The sequence below is a fragment of the Anomaloglossus baeobatrachus genome, chromosome 4 (genome assembly GCF_048569485.1).
Source record: "Anomaloglossus baeobatrachus isolate aAnoBae1 chromosome 4, aAnoBae1.hap1, whole genome shotgun sequence".
Lineage (NCBI taxonomy): Eukaryota > Metazoa > Chordata > Amphibia > Anura > Aromobatidae > Anomaloglossus > Anomaloglossus baeobatrachus.
Window position 1 is genome coordinate 580,507,904 of NC_134356.1, and position 12,470 is coordinate 580,520,373.

Sequence of the window (12,470 nt, forward strand, 5' to 3'; positions counted from 1 at the left end):
GATTCCAAGTGCAGTGAAATTGTGAACCCCTCCCCCACCGCCTCCAAAATGCAATTTCAACATTGTTTTTTTTTTTTTTTACAGCATACATTGTGTGCTAACAATGACTTGACATTATGATTCTACAGGTCAGTACCTTTGGAGATTTGTACAGTTGTTTATTAATTTAATATAAAAAAAATTGTAAACTTGTAAAAAAGCTTGTGTTGCCTAACATGACCCATGTGTGACCCATAACATTTTCATTCTTCAGCCGATGCAGCTGTGCTTTTTTAAAATTTTTTATACCATTTTTGGATAGATATGACATGTTGATCGCATCTAATTTTATATTTTTTAACTTTTATCTGTTTATGATATTTACTGGTCAGGTTAATTAATTTTATATCTTGATAGATCGAACAATTATGGACGCAGCGATACCAGATATGTAGATATGTGTATTTTTTTATTTTTGTAATATTTTATGTTTAATGAGGGAAAAGGGGAGCTACTAGAATTTTGTTTCTTTTTTTTCTTCAATATTTTTTTAAAACATTTTGCTTTTACTGTTTGTTAGTCCTCTATGGGACGTGCGATCCTGTGAACGTTTGTGCTATATGCAGCAATACTTCATTATGTAGCGAAAATCAATTTCTCTGTGTGCCTCACAACACGCACTGGAGTAAGATATGTGGCGTAAGGCATACTACAGCTCGTCATCAATTAGATGAGCGGATGGTGGTACAGCCCATTCCGCTATTCCTCTTGACCCTTTACAATCCGGTTTCCACTCCTTACACTTAATTGAAACTGCCCTTATTAAAGTCTCTAATGATCTACTAACAGCTAAATCTAATGGTCATTACTTACTGTTGATTCTTCTGGATCTCTTGGCTGCATTCAACAATGTGGATCACCATCTCCTCCTCACTATGTTCTGCTCTATCGGGCTCAAGGACACAGTTCTCTCCTTTTGTTCCTCCTACCTGTCTGACCTGTCACTTCACTGCATCTTTTGCCATCCCCTCTTCTCCATAGGGCTAAGCCACATGGCATGAAAATCGGTGCGAGTGGAGTGCGATAAAACATTGCATTCCACTCGGACCAATATTAGCCTATGTGTAATGCTACTGTAATGCGATCCTGTTTTCTCTCGCACCCATTCAAGTCTATGGAGTGAGAGAAAAATCACACCGCACTCGCGAACACCGGTATACCGCGAGTACAGGGCAAGAATGGCAATAGCCGGCAACGGAGGAGAGAGGGAGAGAGGAGAGAGGGAGATAAATCCTTTCCCTCCACAGCACCTGCCCACCCCTCCTCAGTATGGGCCCGCCCCTCCTGAGTCCTGGCCCGCCCCCCGCAGCTGAGGTCTGCTGGCACAATCGGACCTCAGTCACAGGGACACTCGCATGACACTCAGCTCTGCTGTACTGCCAGCGTGAGCAGAGTGTCAGTTGAGGGGATCGCAGTAATCCCCGTGTGGCCCCAGCCTTACTGTAAGGCTCCCTCAGTGTTCAATCTTAGACCCCCTTCTCTTTTCTCTATACACTGCCCTTATTCGACAAACCATCAATAGATTCATTTTTCAGTACAAACTGTATGCCGATGACAACCAATTATACCCTCCAACATCATCCCTACATTACCACAAAATACCAGTGATTGTCTGCTGTTTCTAAGGCGGGCTTTGCACGCTGCGACATCGGTAACAATGTGTTACCGACGCTGCAGCGATAGTCCCCACCCCTGTCGCAGGTGCGATATCTTGTGATTGCTGTCGTAGCGAACATTATCGCTATGCCAGCTTCACATGCACTCACCTGCCCTGCAACGTCGCTCTGGCTGGTGAACCGCCTCCTTACTAAGGGGGCGGGTCGTGCGGCATCATAGCGACGTCACACGGCAGGCAGCCAATAGAAGTGGAGGGGCGGAGATGAGCGGGACGTAAACATCCCGCCCACCTCCTTCCTTCCGCATAGCTGGCCGGGACGCAGGTAGGAGAGGTTCCTCGCTCTAGCGGCTTCACACACAGTGATGTGTGCTGCCTGCTGGAACGAGGAACAACATCGTACTGTCGCAGCAGCGGCATAATGGAAATGTCGGACCCTACACCGATCATACGATAACGACGCTTTTGCACTCGTTAATCGTATGTAAAAGGCTTTACACACTACGATGTCGACAGTGACGCCGGATGTGCGTCACTTTCGATTTGACCCCACCGACATCACACCTGCGATATAGTAGTGTGCCAAGTACCCCTTACATCATGTCCTCTATGTAAAACTGAATCTGTCAAAAACTGAACTTCTCATGTTTCCTCGCTCTACTAACTTTCATAATACCAATATTCTCATTTCTGTTTATGGTTCTACCATTATTCCCAAGCAGCATGTCCACTATCTTGGGGTTATATTTGTCACTTGCTCGTTTGCATCATCTACGTCTCCAAAAACACCTTTTTTACCATTGATGCTGCACAAACTCTTAAGGGCACTTTACACGCTGCGATCTCGCTAGCGAGCGTACCCGCCCCCGTCGGTTGTGCGTCATGGGCAAATCACTGCCCGTGGTGCACAACATTGCTAACACCCGTCACACATACTTACCTGCCTAGCGACGTCGCTGTGGCCGGCGAATCGCCTCCTTCTAAGAGGGCGGTTCGTTCAGCGTCACAGCAACGTCACTTATTGGCCGCCCAATAGAAGCGGAGGGGCAGAGATGAGCGGGACAAACATCCTGCCCACCTCCTTCCTTCCTCATTGCGGGCGGCCGCAGGTACGAGGTTGTTCCTTGTTCTTGCGGTCACACATAGTGATGTGTGCTGCCGCAGGAACGACGAACAACCTGCGTCCTGCAGCAGCAACGATATTTGGGAATGGAACGACGCATCAACGATCAACGATACGGTAAGTAATTTTGATCGTTAACGGTCGTTCCTGCGTTTCACACGCAATGACATCACTAACGAGGCCGGATGGGCATCACGAATTATTATTATTATTATTTATTATTATAGCGCCATTTATTCCATGGCGCTTTACAAGTGAAAGAGGGTATATGTACAACAATCATTAACAGTACAAGACAGACTGGTATAGGAGGAGAGAGGACCCTGCCCGCGAGGGCTCACAGTCTACAGGGAATGGGTGATGGTACAATAGGTGGAATAGGTAGAATTCCGTGACTCCCAATGACATCTCGTTAGCGATGTTGTTGTTGTGTGTAAAGCGGCCTTTACTGTCGCTCTTAGGCGGGCTTTGCACGTTGCAACATCGCAAGCCGATGCTGCGATGTCGCACGCGATAGTCCCCGCCCCCGTCGCAGCTGTGATATCCTTGTGATAGCTGCCGTAGCGAACATTATCGCTATGGCAGCTTCACATGGACTCACCTGCCCTGCGTCCGTCGCTCTGGCCGGCGACCCACCTCCTTATTAAGGGGGCGGGTCGTGCGGCGTCACAGCGACGTCACACGGCAGGCGGCCAATAGGAGCGGAGGGGCGGAGATGAGCGGGATGTAAACATCCCGCCTACCTCCTTCCTTCCGCATATCCTACGGAAGCCGCGGTGACGCCGGTAGGAGATGTTCCTCGCTCCTGCGACTTCACATACAGCGATGTGTCCTGCCGCAGGAGCGAGGAACAACATCGGACCGTCGCGTCAGCGTAATTATGGATTACGCCGATGCTGCACCGATGATACGATTACGACACTTTTGCGCTCGTTAATCGTATCATCGAACCTTTACACACTACGACGTCGCATGCGATGCCGGAAGTACGTCATTTTCAATTCTACCCCACCGACATCGCACCTGCGATGTCGTAATGTGCAAAGCCCGCCTTAGTCATTTTCACCTGTCAATTGCAACTCTACTAATCAGCCTCCCTCTTAAAAAACTCTCCCCTCTCATCGATGCCTCTACCCTGTGCCAGTCATTGCACTGTTTGCCCATCTGCTCCAGAGTATAATATAAACTTATCACTCTCACCCACATAGCTCTGTACATTTCTACATTGCCCTAAATCTCCTCCCTCATCTCTGACTATCACTCTACCCGTCCCTTCCTCTAATAACCCAAGACTGACATCCCCTATAATCCAAACCTCCCACTCCCGTCAACAAGACTTCTCGCAAGCTGCACTAATTCTCTGGACTGCACTATCTAGAACAATTTGATTAATTCTCAATAACCATAGTTAAACGTGCCCTAAAAATGCATTTCCTTAGACTGTCCTATCACCTCATCTCTCTTATCTAACTATTCCCATTACACTTGGAAATTTTTCTTCCACATTTGGTCCCTTGTGTTATGCGTCTATACATCGGCTATACATTTAACAGCCCACTGTACATGTTCTTGTACACATACTGGCGGGTGACCATTTATTATATTGATGGCCGGACCACAAAATACAAGCACTTTTTACCATTTACCTTTCGTGCCTGCTCTATTTCCTCATAGACTGTAAGTTGTGAGCAGAACCCTTAATCCTCTTGGTATATGTTGAATTGTATTACTCTATGTCTTTTTTGTCTGTACAAGCCTCTCTGAATTGTAATGTGCTGCGGAATATGTTGGCGCTTTATAAATAAAAATTATTATTATTATTATGACTCTAGCCTTCATCTATCGTCCCATTTACACTAGTTTATCATGGCCAATAATCAACCACTGACTGCTTATATATAGGGGTGGGCGAACCCAATGATTAGAGATGAGCCACCCCCCTAGCGTTTGAGTTCGGTTCGTGGAACGGAGGCTCCGTTTGACGAACCGTTCGAGGAACCACTCGAACCCCATTAAAAACAATGGGAGGCAAACACAAACACATAAAAACACATTATACATGTACACATACAGTTAATAAACATTGCCATAACACTTACAGGTCCCCGCGACGCGTTCTGCACTCTGTCTCCCGCCGCTTTTCCTTCCGATAATCACTGCATCCTCCCGATAACCAGCACTGATGATAGGACCTATCGTGATGTCAAAATAGCATGTGACCAGTCACGTGTCTATTATCTCATTGGCTACAGACTGGTCACATGGCTAGACGTCATGCTAGGTCCTGTCAGTGCATCTCTCCGGTACGCGGTGATCATTCCAGCATCTCCGTGTACCGGCGAAATGCTCTGGCACATGGTCGGCTTCCCCGTCCATGCATGTGGGCGCTCTTTACAGAGTCAGCCCACATGCAAGGAGTAAATGCCACAGCCGGGGAATTGCGGCACCCCGCCTGTCAGCGGTGACGTCACCGCTTACAGCACGCAGCTTCTGCTCACTCACTGAGCAAATAGACTGCACAGGAGCAGCAGAGTTCTTCCTCCCATGCAGTGCTGTCTGATGTAGCAGAGCTGCATGGGTTGAAGGAGGAAGAAGACAGAAGAGCAGGATCGTGGAGGGATGAGAGGGAGTAATAAACATGGAGTCTCTAAGTGTGTCTGTGTATTTATTTCTATTAAAATATTTTTTCTCTCTGTGGTGTCTTTTTTTTTTTTAACCCTTTATTGGAGATTCTTAATGGCCGGGTCAAACTTGCCTGACATTAAGAATCTCTGGCTTTATACTAGCTAGTAAAACAAAGCTAGTATTAACTCATTATTACCCAGCAAGCCACCCGTCTTCAGGGCTGCTGGAAGAGTTGGATACAGCGCCAGATGATGGCGCTTCTATGAAAGCACCATTTTCTGGGGCGGCTGCGGACTGCAATTCGCAGCAGAGGCGCCCAGAAAGCTCAGTCCAACCTGTGCTGTGGATTCCAATTCACAGCTGCCTAGTTGTACCTGGCTGGACACAAAAATGGGGCGAAGCCTATGTCAATTTTTTTTTAATTATTTCATGAAATTCATGAAATAATTAAAATAAGGCTTCCCTATTTTTTTAGTTTCCAGCCGGGTACAAATAGGCAGCTGGGGGTTGGGGGTAGCCATACCTGCCTGCTGTACCTGGCTAGCATACAAAAATATGGCAAAGCCCACGTCATTTTTTTGGGGGACAAAAAACTTCTGCATACAGTCCTGGATGGAGTATGCTGAGCCTTGTAGTTCTGCAGCTGCTGTCTACTCTCCTGCATACACTAGTGAATGGAGCATGCTGAGCCTTGTCGTTCTGCAGCTGCTGTCTGCTCTCCTGCATAAACTAGTGAATGGAGCATGCTGAGCCTTGTAGTTCTACAGCTGCTGTCTGCTCTCCTCCATACAGACAGACAGCAGACAGCAGCTACAGAACTACAAGGCTCAGCATACTCCATCTAGGACTGTATGCAGGAGATTTTTGCTCCCCAAAAAAATGACGTGGGCTTTGCCATGTTTTTGTATGGTAGCCAGGTACAGCAGGCAGCTACGGGCTGCCCCCAACCCCCAGCTGCCTATTTGTACCCGGCTGGGAACTAAAAATATAGGGAAGTCCTTTTTTTTTTTTTTTTTTAATTATTTCATGAATTTTATGAAATGATTACAAAAAAATAAAAACGTGGGCTTCGCCCAATTTTTGTGTCCAGCCGGGTACAACTAGGCAGCTGGGGACCGCAGCTCAGGGTGCCCAAGCTTTCTGCTGAGAATTGCAGTCCGCAGCAGCCCCAGAAAATGGCACTTTCATAGAAGCGCCTTCTTCTGGCACTGTATCCAACTCTTACAGCTGCCCTGGTGACTGGTGGCTCGCTGGGTAATAATGGGGTTAGGGCTAGCTGTATATTATCAACTGGCCCTAAGCCCGAAATTCATGGTGTCACGCCAATATTAGACATGGCCACCATGAATTTCTAATACAGATAAAAAAAAACACAACACAGAAAAATATTTTTATTAGAAATAGAACACAACATAATTAGTGACTCCATCTTTATTGAAATAAGGAACCCCCCTCCGCAGTAATCCTGGGTCAAGGGTCCCGCGCCGTCCAATCCGGATCAAATATCATCTGATCGGTTTGCTGGAAGACAAAGTGATCAGATGATGTGTCAGGTTCAAGGGCCTGAATCACATGACACAGCAGCTGATTGTATAAATGGCTTTTATACAATCAGCTGATACATCGGTACAAAAACCCCCCAAAAAACTACACACTTCTGTGCAGACTCCTGTCCGACAGCATCAGCTGATAGTTTAGCCGGGCGGTAAAAAGCCGGCCTCACCATTCGACTTATAGCGTCAGCTGATTCCATCAGGTGACCGCATCAGATGATCATCGCCAGGTCTGAGAAAGAGAAAGAAGAGAGAGAGAAAAGAGAGAGAAAAGAGAAGAGAGAGAGAGAGGAGAGAGAAAAGAGAGAGAAGAAGAGAGAGAGGAGAGAGAGAGAAAAAGAGAGACTGAGAAAATGAGAGACAAAAAAGAGAGAGAGAGAAAGAGAGAGAAAAAGAGAGAGAGAGGGGGAGAGAAGAGAGAGAAGAGAGAGAAAGAGAGACTGAGAAAAAGAGAGAGAGAAAAAGCGAGAGAGGAGAGAGAGAGAAAAAAAGAAAAAGAGAGACTGAGAAAAAGAGAGAGAGAGAGAGAAGAGAGAAAGAAGAGAGCGAGAGAGGGAAAAAGAGAAAAAGTGAGACTGAAAAAAAGAGAGAGAGAGAGAGAGAGAAAAAGAGAGGAGAGAGAGAAAAAGAGAAAAAGAGAGGGAGAGAAAGAGAGAGAAAGAGAGAGGAGAGAGAAAGAGAGAGAGAAAAAGAGAGAGAGGAAAAAAAAGAGAAAAAGAGAGAGCGAGAGAAAGATAGAGAGAGAGAGAGAGCGCGCAATGCAGCCTCATTCCGTGAACTGCTAGGATTTTAGAGGTGTGTCCCGCGTCTCACAGCTGAAGTCCGGCTCCTCCCCTCAGTGCATAATTAAATTAAATTATAATTATAAATAAATAATAATTATAATTTAAAATAAATTAAATTTTTTACCGGGACGGCCAGGACTTGAACTCGTGAACTAATGCTTCTTAGACGAGAGCTCTATCCATTGAGCCACTGGCTCTAATGAGAAACATAGGTAGATTTGGTAATCTTGACGTCTACATTGCAGAGTGAAGTCTGCTGACAGCGTGGCTCACTTCAGGTGCTACGTGGAGAAGGGCACAGAGCGATCCCTGTCATCTTCATGTAGCAGAGCTGACCGTGTCGTGTGGATTACTTCAGACCTGGATTGTTGTTTGGGGATTAATAAAAAGGTAAATGAGGTGTTTTTTTGTCTTTTATTTCAAATAAAGGATTTTTCGTTGTGTGTGTTACTTTACTTTCACTTACAGTTTAATCATGGAAGGTGTCTCTGGGAGATGCCTGGCATGATTAACTCCTTATTACCCCGATTGACACCGCACCAGAGCAATTTGGGATGAGCTGGGTAGAGTCAAGGGACTGTCGCATCTAATGGATGCGGCAATTCTGGGCGGCTGCCTGCAGATATTTTTAGGGTGGTGGGCTCCCCATAATGTGGTGCTCTCCATCCTGACAATAGCAGCCTCCAGCCGTGTGGCTTTATCCTGGCTGGTATCAAATATGGGGGGAACCGCATATTTTTTTTTTTTTATAATTTATTTATTTTACTGCACGATATAGAGCCGCCCGCTGGCGGCTGTGATTGGTTGCAGTGAGACAGCTGTCACTCATCGTGGGTGCGTGTCTGACTGCAACCAATCATGGGCGCCGGTGGGCGGGGAAAGCACGGAATAACTAATTGAATAATGAAGCGGCAGCCATTTTCAAAAGAGGAAATGCCACTGGAGATTTGTGACAGTCGTTTAGCGAGACGCCCATGATCGGTGAGTAGGAAAGAGAGAGGGATTGTGCTGGGGATGCAGGACGCATGCAGATACGAAAGGTGCGCACATACTTACTGTTAAAAGCCACGCTTTTGGTGCTCGAACCGTTCTCGAACGTAACTCTACCGAACTTTTAGCAAATCGTTCGAGTTCGTCGAACGACTCGAAGACCCCCCAAAATCACTCGAACATGAAATTGGCGAATCTCGAACCTCACTTATCTTTACCCCTGATGTTCGGTGTTCGGGAGACTCGCCCGAACGTTTTGTAAAGTTCACGTTTGGGCTCTGATATAAAGCGAACTTGCGTTCGAACCACGAACTTGGACAGTTATGTGATGGGGCGGGGGGCTGTAAAATAAAGAATACAGTTAATAATAAACATTGTCATTATACTTACAGGTCCTGCGACGCATCCAGCAGACTGTCTCCCGCACCTTCTCCTTCCGAGTACGATCATGTGCCGCCCGGTAATCAAAGGACCTTCTGTGACATCATAGCATGTGACCAGTCCCATGTAAATTTTGTATTATCTCATTGGCTATAGACTAGTCACATGGCTATGACGTCATGCTAGGTCCTGTCTGCATCTCGCCAGTACGCAGTACTCGTCCAAGCATCTCAGTGCTCAGTATATTCGGTGAGTGCCGTGTACCGGCGAGATGCTTGGGCACATGGTTGGCTCCCCATCCGTGCATGTCGGCGCTCTTTACAGTCAGCCCACATGCAGGGATTGGCTGCCACAGCCAGTGAATCGCGGTTACGGGAATCAGGTAATCGGAGATCACCTTTGCTATAGTAACCCGCCCGTCAGGCTACTATGCCAATGGTGGCAGCAGTGACGACCCCGCTTACCAACCCACAGCTTCTGCTCACTCATTGCGTGATTACACAGCATGGGGGAGCGGAAGCGTTCTTCCTCCCCTGTGCTGTCTGATATAGCAGCGCTGCATGGGTTGAAGAAGAAAGAAGACCTGGATCGTGGAAGGATGAAAGGGAGTAATAAACATGGAGTCTCTAAGTGTGTCTGTGTATTTATTTCTAATAAAGTGTCTGTATTTTTATTTCTAATAAAGTATTTTTTCTCTTTGTGGTGTCTTTTTTTTAACCCTTTATTGGAGATTCTTAATGGCCGGGTCAAACTTGCCTGACATTAAGAATCTCTGGCTTAATACTAGCTGGTAAAAAAAGCTGGTATTAACCCCTTATTACCCAGCGTGTTACGGTTGCTGCGAGCACTGGAGACTATGTCCAGATTTCTTGCTACTGCACATGTGCGAGCGCTGGAGACTAAGTCCAGATTTCTTGCTACTGCACATGTGCGAGCGCTGGAGACTAAGTCCAGATTTCTTGCTACTGCACATGTGCGAGCGCTGGAGACTAAGTCCAGATTTCTTGCTACTGCACATGTGCGAGCGCCGGAGACTAAGTCCAATCTTGGAGCCATTGCACATGTGCGGGTGACATCATCGCTGACACGAGGTCACATGTCTCTGACACCTTCTATGCCGATTGGTCGCTGGTCATGTGCTTGTGACGTCTTGCTCGGTGATAGGCCAGCATGACGTCACTCCTGTCGTTCTGGCAGCGGATTGGCTCTGGTGTCCTCCATCTTGGATGAGGCACAGAGTCTATATAAGACCCTGACACACGCCGCATGGTGCTCAGTCCTCTTGGTTCATGCATATGAGTAGACGCTCTGTGCGCGTTCCTCTAGGCATTCCTCTGTCTATGCTAGGTGAGCGCTACCGGCAGGGTAGCGTTCTTATACCTTACAGCTTCGGCTGCTGTCCGTATCCTTTTCTCTTAGGGGAGCGGACATAGGCAGGTGCCTGAGGCACATGGTCTGGCTGGGCCTTGTGATTCTACTCGTAGGTGGACGTTGCCGCTAGGGTAATGTTCCTTATACTGCGTCTGGCAGTTGTTCGTATCCTCGCACACTAGGGGAGCGAACAGAGGTAGGAGCTTTGTGCGGCTTACGCTGCTGTTCGTCTCTTTTGCACCACTAGAAGAGCGGACCTAGGCAGGTGCCATATCTAGTGGTTCGTGTCCTCGCACACTAGTGGAGCGAACGCAGGTAGGAGCTTTGTGCGGCTTACGCTGCTGTTCGTCTCTTTTGCACCACTAGAAGAGCGGACCTAGGTAGGTGCCATTTCGCACACATTGCCTTTGTCTCTGTGATTATTAACAGAGATCATTCCACACACCCTCCAAGTAAGGGAGGAATTGCTTTACTTACTTATTATATCCTTCTGTGAGTTAACAGAGGTATTGCACTCTGCCATAGTCTGCAGCAAAGTCTTTGCACGGTGGACCCTGACTGTCTGATACTCCTTTCAGTTATTATCAGACAGCCCCCCGTAACACAGCGTGCCACCCAGCATCAGGGCCGCTGGAGAGTTGGATACAGCGCCAGAAGATGGCGCTTCTATGAACACGCCATTTTCTGGGGTGGCTGCGGACTGCAATTCTCAGCGGGGGGGACCCAGAAAGCTTGGGCCAACCTGTGCTACGGATTCTAATCCCCAGCTGCCTAGTGGTACCTGGCTGGACACAAAAATAGGGCAAAGCCCATGTTGTTTTTTTTTTTTAATTATTTCATTAAATTCATGAAATAATTAAAAAAAGGGCTTCCCTGTATTTTTGGTTCCCAGCCGGATACAAATAGGCAGCTGGGGGTTGGAGGCAGCACGTACCTGCCTGCTGTACCTGGCTAGCATACAAAAATATGGCAAAGCCCACGTCATTTTTTTTTTTAGTTTTTTGGAAAATAAAATAATAATAATAATAATAATAATAAAAAAAAAAAAACTTCCCTGAATTTATTTAAAAAAATAATTAAAAAAAATGTGTGGGCTCCCGCCTTATTTTGATCACCAGCCAGGTAAAGCCAGGCAGCTAGGGGCTGGGATTCTCTGCAGCCCGCAGCCGCCCCTGGAAATGGCGCATTGTTTCTTAGCGTCATTTCCAGGTGCTTTACCCGGCTCGTCCAGCGGCCGTGATGGCGGTGGCTCACTGGGTAATAAAGGGGTTAATACCAGCTTTGTATTCTCAGATGGTACTAAGCCCGAAAATCATAGTGTCACGCCAACATAGATATGGTCACCATGAATTTTTAGGAAACAATAAAAAAATCACAGCACAGAGAAATTTTTTATTAGAAATAAAACAAAAAAACATTTAGAGACTCTACCTTTATTATAAAAAAATCCTTAGTCCAACGTATTCCACAGGGACAGCAATGTCAGCTTCATCACTGTGCACAGACATGGTATATACACAGTGAAAAGCAAAGAGCAAAGTCAACTCTGCTTCATCACTGTGCACAGACAGTGTCTATACACAGTGAGAAGCACAGAGAGCCATGTCATGTCTGCTACATCGCTCTGGACAGAGTGATGCAGCAGAGGCTGACAGTGAGGGGATGATTGCACTTGCGTCTCGCATTGCACCACCCCACTATCCCAACAGGAGCGCCATAGCTGTGGAAATACATGCAGCTGAGCCGCTGCTGTCGGGAGATTGTGCGCCGTGATGCGATGACACTCGCATCACAGCGCACCAGGACCTTTGATGACGTCATACTCACGTGACCAGTCTGTAGCCAATGAGGTAATACAACATTCACACGTGACTGGTCACATGTGTATGACATCACGGTCACGGCAGTTTCTTTTAGCCAGAAGTGCTTACCGGGGGAACAAAAATGATCCGACGGACGCAGAAGCAGAAGCGCTCGGAGGCAGAGTC